The following is a 5721-nucleotide window of genomic DNA, read 5'->3' on the forward strand; positions in this document are numbered from 1 at the left end:
AACAGCAAAAGTACATTTGAGTAAAATAGTTGACAACAGAAAAATGTTCTGATCACATGTAATAGTGTGTCAATATATTTACCGTTATTTTCAAATCCACTTTTGACAAATGACACAATTTCATGAAAGTACTCAATGAACTGGTTGTCATCACAGACTCAGGGTTTGATTGATTTTGTTCTTTTCTTTATAAAAGCAGTTTCTCTGTTCTGTGTGAAGGGTGTGAAATCTTGTGGTGTTCCACAGGGCTCAATCATAGGTCCTCTCATTTTATATTTACATGTTGTCTTTCGATCAAATTATGTTGAAACACAACATCAGTTTCCATTGTGTTGCTGATGATATGTGATCATAGATTCCATTAAATTACACGAATCGTGGAAGCTTGTTTATTACATGTGAAGTGCTGGTGATCCAGCCCTTCCTACAATTACTGTAAGTGAGTCTAGAGCAGAGATCTCAACTTGCTCCTATAATTCTGTGAACTACATGAAAATACATCTTGTTAAAGTGTTTGATGATGTTAAGCTTACTGCTCGTAGTCTGGAGATATTAATGATGATTAATAATCATCAGAGGTCTCTACTTTAGGAGTATTAATTAAGTCTTTCTGGTGTTTGCAGATCCTGAAAAGATAATCCATTTTTCATAGCTACTTTATTGTAACTCCTGTTATTAAGTAAACACCAAAAACTGAAAAAGTTTGCACCTCCAGAAAGTACAAAATGCTGCTACGAGTCTGTTAACCAGGAGGAAGAGTAACTGAGAGAAGTGAAGATACAGATCTAAGAGGAGACGGAGAGATTCAGGGAGGAGCTAAGATGTTGCTGGAACTTGTTGAACATCAGCTAGTTTCTCCTGTTGATCTAAAGCTTGTTGTAGAGATGGAACATTGGCTGTGGATTGTTCTTGCTGCTCTGTTCTCTGGTAAGATAGAAAGAACATGTTTTTAATATTTTCCAAAGATTGATATGAACGAGAGTTCAGTCTACATGTTCCACTGTCTTCTCCTCTCAGCCTCATGAGCAATGTTAGTCTAACAGCTTCATCTTCTCTACTTTTTCCAGGACTAACAGCTGGAGACACAATCTCTCCTGGAGAAGATGAAGTGAGTAAAAGAGAAGGGGACTCTGTCTCACTCAGATGTGACTATGAGACAACATCAGACTATGTTTACCTGTATTGGTACAAACATTCTGACCTTCAGGCTCCTCAGTTTATTCTCCGGAAAGGAGCAAAAGATAACACAAACCAATATATTCCTGATGAACGATATGAATCTCAAACAAGTAGAAACTCAGCTGCACTGACCATAAGGAGACTGGCCCTGACAGACACAGCTCTCTACTACTGTGCTCTAGAAACACAGTGATCCAAAGTGTACAAGAGGCTGTACAAAAAGCTGAACATACATATGTGACTACTCTTCAAAGAGGAGGGAAGTGGTATTCAAACCACAGCTTCATATCAGATGGATTCTGAGGATTCCTGTTGGATCAGAGTCTCTGTGGTTACAGCTGCTAATGAAAGACTGTGGGAGGATCCACATGAACAGCAGATCCACAGCCAACAAACCACCTGTATGATGGTTCAGACACAAGACACCAGGACCACATATAAGTGGACACGGACTTACTGACTGCATCCTCACTAGAACACAATGAGCTCCTTCCATTGTTCACTATTCTCTGATATCTTGAGATGCTGTCCACACAGACACTGAAACACCAACCATTACAGCTCTAAAAATGAACTTCAATGACAAACCACCTGTATGATAGTGAACACAAGACCATTTTACAGACGTAACATTCAGGCTCAATCACTGACATGTTGTCAGGAGGAGTCTGCTTCAATCACATGGTTCCATCCGTTCAGTTAGAATCTCTAGAAAGTTGTTTCTCTGCAGATTAACTTTTCTGCAGATTCCTCCTTCAGTGTGACCTTCTTGGATGAAGATGATGATGATGATGTGTGCAGCATCACTGTCATGTCTAAAAGTTCCATCATTCTGAATGTAAACAGACCACAGTAGGAGGAGGCGCTGAGGTTTCATGTTGGAACTGAAGAGCTGCTGTGTTCTCTCTATTGTTCACTCAGAACAAGTGAAGATAATGCAGCTCTGTTTAGTTTGCTTGATGATGTTCATGTTTCAAACTGGTAAGTCAACTTTAACAAGAGATCTTGGACATGATTCATGAGACATTTCAGAATTCAGGAACCTTTGTCTGCCATTGAACTCAGTTTTAAGAAACATGAATGGTGAAACATATCTTTGTTCTTTTCAGGGTCCTCTGAGGATTTAGTGAAACCGTTGAAAGATGTAATGGTGGCTTTGGAAGGAGACAATGTGACTCTCTCCTGCAACTATTCAGGATCTGTACAAAACCTCTACTGGTATCAGCAGAAGTCCAGTTCATCTCCACAGCTTCACATCACGGAATATTCAGAGAAAATAGCAGGGTTGTCTTTTAAACATGACAAAACATCGAAAGAGTTTCATCTGCAGATCTCCTCTGCTGCAGTGACAGACTCTGCTGTGTACTACTGTGCTGTGAGGCCCACAGTGACAGGAAACACCAAAACGCTGTACAAAAACCTTTGGAGCAAAGACAACACAATACTGTACAAGATCCACTAGAGGGAGTCTCACTCTGTTTAACTCAATAGTATGTGGTGACACAGTCTGGACTCTTTGTAGAGGTGATACAAACAAGAGAAATTAAGCACGAAAGACAAAACAGACCGAGATCTAAAAGAGCAAATAACAAACATTGTTGGTCAATTCTCTGTCACACTCACTTATGTTCTCAACAGCTTAAATCGGAAACTATTTTAATAGCAAAAGTATATTTGAGTAAAATATTTGACAACAGAAAAATGTTCTGATCACATGTAATAGTGTGTCAATATATTTACCGTTTTCAAATCCACTTTTGACAAATGACACAATTTCATGAAAGTACTCAATGAACTGGTTGTCATCACAGACTCAGGGTTTGATTGATTTTGTTCTTTTCTTCATAAAAGCAGTTTCTCTGTTGTTCTGTCAGGGTGTGAAATCTTGTGGTGTTCCACAGGGTTCAATCATAGGTCCTCTCATTTCCAATCAAGTCGACATTTGCCGGTCGAAAGGATGAGAATTCCCTTAACTTCAGAGTAATCTCCGCTGATATACGGAGGACTTATCACCGCGCAGCTTGAAGCTCCGGATCCAGAGTTTAATCAAGAAACTCAAAGAATCACATCGACCGCTACGAAGTCGTCTCACAGTAAGAGGCTTGTGTCTGGGCAGAGAATAGGTCACAGTGTGTTTATGTCCTTGTTTTGTTTAAGTTTACTGTATTGTTAAAGTGTTGTTGTATATGTTTACGGACCGCTGACTTCCGTGAGTGCTCTGTATAAATTACTGTTGTATTCCAATCTACTGTAATAGTGTTGTGTGCAGATCAGTCACAGCGAGTGAGGTTAGGAACTGTAACTATCAGTTAAAAGATCAGAACCACGGCTGGCAGCATCCGAGTTTGCCAGTTTCTGGTCCCTGATGTCAGGGTGGTGCCACGTTGTCAACATTTGTTAAAATTCTTGATGATTTTATGAAGGTCAATCATTTAGTTTTAAACTTGCTGATAACCAAACACGCTCCTGCTGAATCCCAACAAGAGTCCAATAAAATCCAGTAATTATTGAAGCTGGTTTCTTTCATGTGAAGTGCTGTGTGAGATTCAGGGAGGAGCTAAGATGTTCCTGAACTATAGAAGAGAGAGGAACTTCTATATTCAACAGAGTTCAACACACAAACCATCAACATTACCTTCATTCAACATGCTGTCATCACTGATGTTTCTACTGATTCTAAAAGGTTTGTTAGATTCTGCATTAAGGAAATGTTTCATTCCATTATTTCCTGAATGTTTTAGTAAATGACTTTTGTAAAATGGTTTAACAGAGTTATCTCTTCCTTTAGGTGTCAGCTGTGAAGAACTCACTCCAGTCAAGAAAGAAGAGAACAGTTTAGAAAACACAACTGTTACTCTGTCCTACAAGTACTCCAAACTTTCATCTAGTGATTATTTATTCTGGTATCGACAACATCCAGGAAAACCACCAGAGTTCATCATCTCTCACTCTGCTTCAGGAAAAGTAATAAATGAACAAATCTCTGGACTGAAGATCAGAGTGGATCAAAACCAAATCAGTATGAACATCTCCTCTGCTGCAGTGACAGACTCTGCTGTGTACTACTGTGCTGTGAGGCCCACAGTGACAGGAAACACCAAAACTCTGTACAAAAACCTTTGGAGCAAAGACAACACAATACTGTACAACATCCACTAGAGGGAGTCTCACTCTGTTTAACTTCAATAGTATGTGGTGACACAGTCTGGACTCTTTTCACTCCTGAGACACAGTTGCCATGAAGGACTATAGAAATGACAGTAACTTGACATGAGTCTCCTCCTACTGACTGCAGAGGTGGCTTCATGGCAGAGAACTCTTTGATTCCAGCTGTGAACATCAGACCAAACACAACTCACAAAACGTGTTCATACTGAACACTCAGTTACAACATTCCACCTCTGAACATGGAAAAACTTGCTGCAGTTCTGTTCTTTTCAACCCTCGTAGGTACGTATGTTTTTGACAACAGAACCTGAAATGTAACTTCAGAAGTTAACATTTTAAGGACACAAATCTAGATGTCATCACTTCATCACTAATAACTGATTCATACACAGTTAACAGCAGCATTTGTTTTCACTTACACATTGTCAAAGAGTGATGGTTTTCAAATGAAGGATCTCTGACTTTGGAACAGATCTCTAAATATAACATGTGGTCTTCCTCACTAGGTAACACCTTGGAAGATGATATTACTGCCAGCAGAGCTGAAGTGTTTTCATCAGAGGGCTTTAGTGTTACTCTGTCCTGTAGCTATTCAGTTAAAGCTGATAATCTCCAGTGGTATCGACAGGATCCTGGATCAGCTCCTCAGTTCCTTCTCCTGATCACTGATACTAACCAGCCTTCAGTGGTGGAAGCAAAACCTCCAATCCCTCGACTGACTGCTAAACTGAATGAGGAGAGAAATCAAGTCCATCTGGAGATCTCCTCTGCTGCAGTGACAGACTCTGCTGTGTACTACTGTGCTCTGAGGCCCACAGTGACAGGAAACACCAAAACTCTGTACAAAAACCTGTGGAGCAAAGACAACACACTACTGTACAACATCCACTAGAGGGAGTCTGACTCTGTTTAACTTCAACAGTATGTGATGACACAGTCTGGACTCTTTGTAGAGCTGATACAAACAAGAGAAAATGAAGCACTAAAGACAAAACAGACCGAGATCTAAAAGAGCAAATAGTAAACATTGTTGGTCAATTCTCTGTCACACTCACTTATGTTCTCAACAGCCTAAATCTGAAACTATTTTAATTGCAAAAGTATATTTGAGTAAAATAGTTGACAACAGAAAAATGTTCTGATCACATGTAATAGTGTGTCAATATATTTACCGTTATTTTCAAATCCACTTTTGACAAATGACACAATTTCATGAAAGTACTCAATGAACTGGTTGTCATCACAGACTCAGGGTTTGATTGATTTTGTTCTTTTCTTGATAAAAGCAGTTTCTCTGTTCTGTCAGGGTTTGAAATCTTGTGGTGTTCCACAGGGTTCAATCATAGGTCCTCTCATTTTATATTTACATGTTGT

The 5721-nt window shown here is 39.5% G+C and overlaps 1 gene segment (V, D, J or C); it reads left to right on the forward strand.

Annotated features, from left to right (window-relative positions):
* Nucleotides 1–4834: 4834 nt before the first annotated feature.
* On the forward strand, nt 4835–5239 carry LOC306789713 (T cell receptor alpha variable 20-like). The segment is given in 1 exon: nt 4835–5239.
* Nucleotides 5240–5721: the final 482 nt, after the last annotated feature.

Source organism: Melanostigma gelatinosum (genome assembly GCF_949748355.1).
Source record: "Melanostigma gelatinosum genome assembly, chromosome: 15".
NCBI classification, from domain to species: domain Eukaryota; kingdom Metazoa; phylum Chordata; class Actinopteri; order Perciformes; family Zoarcidae; genus Melanostigma; species Melanostigma gelatinosum.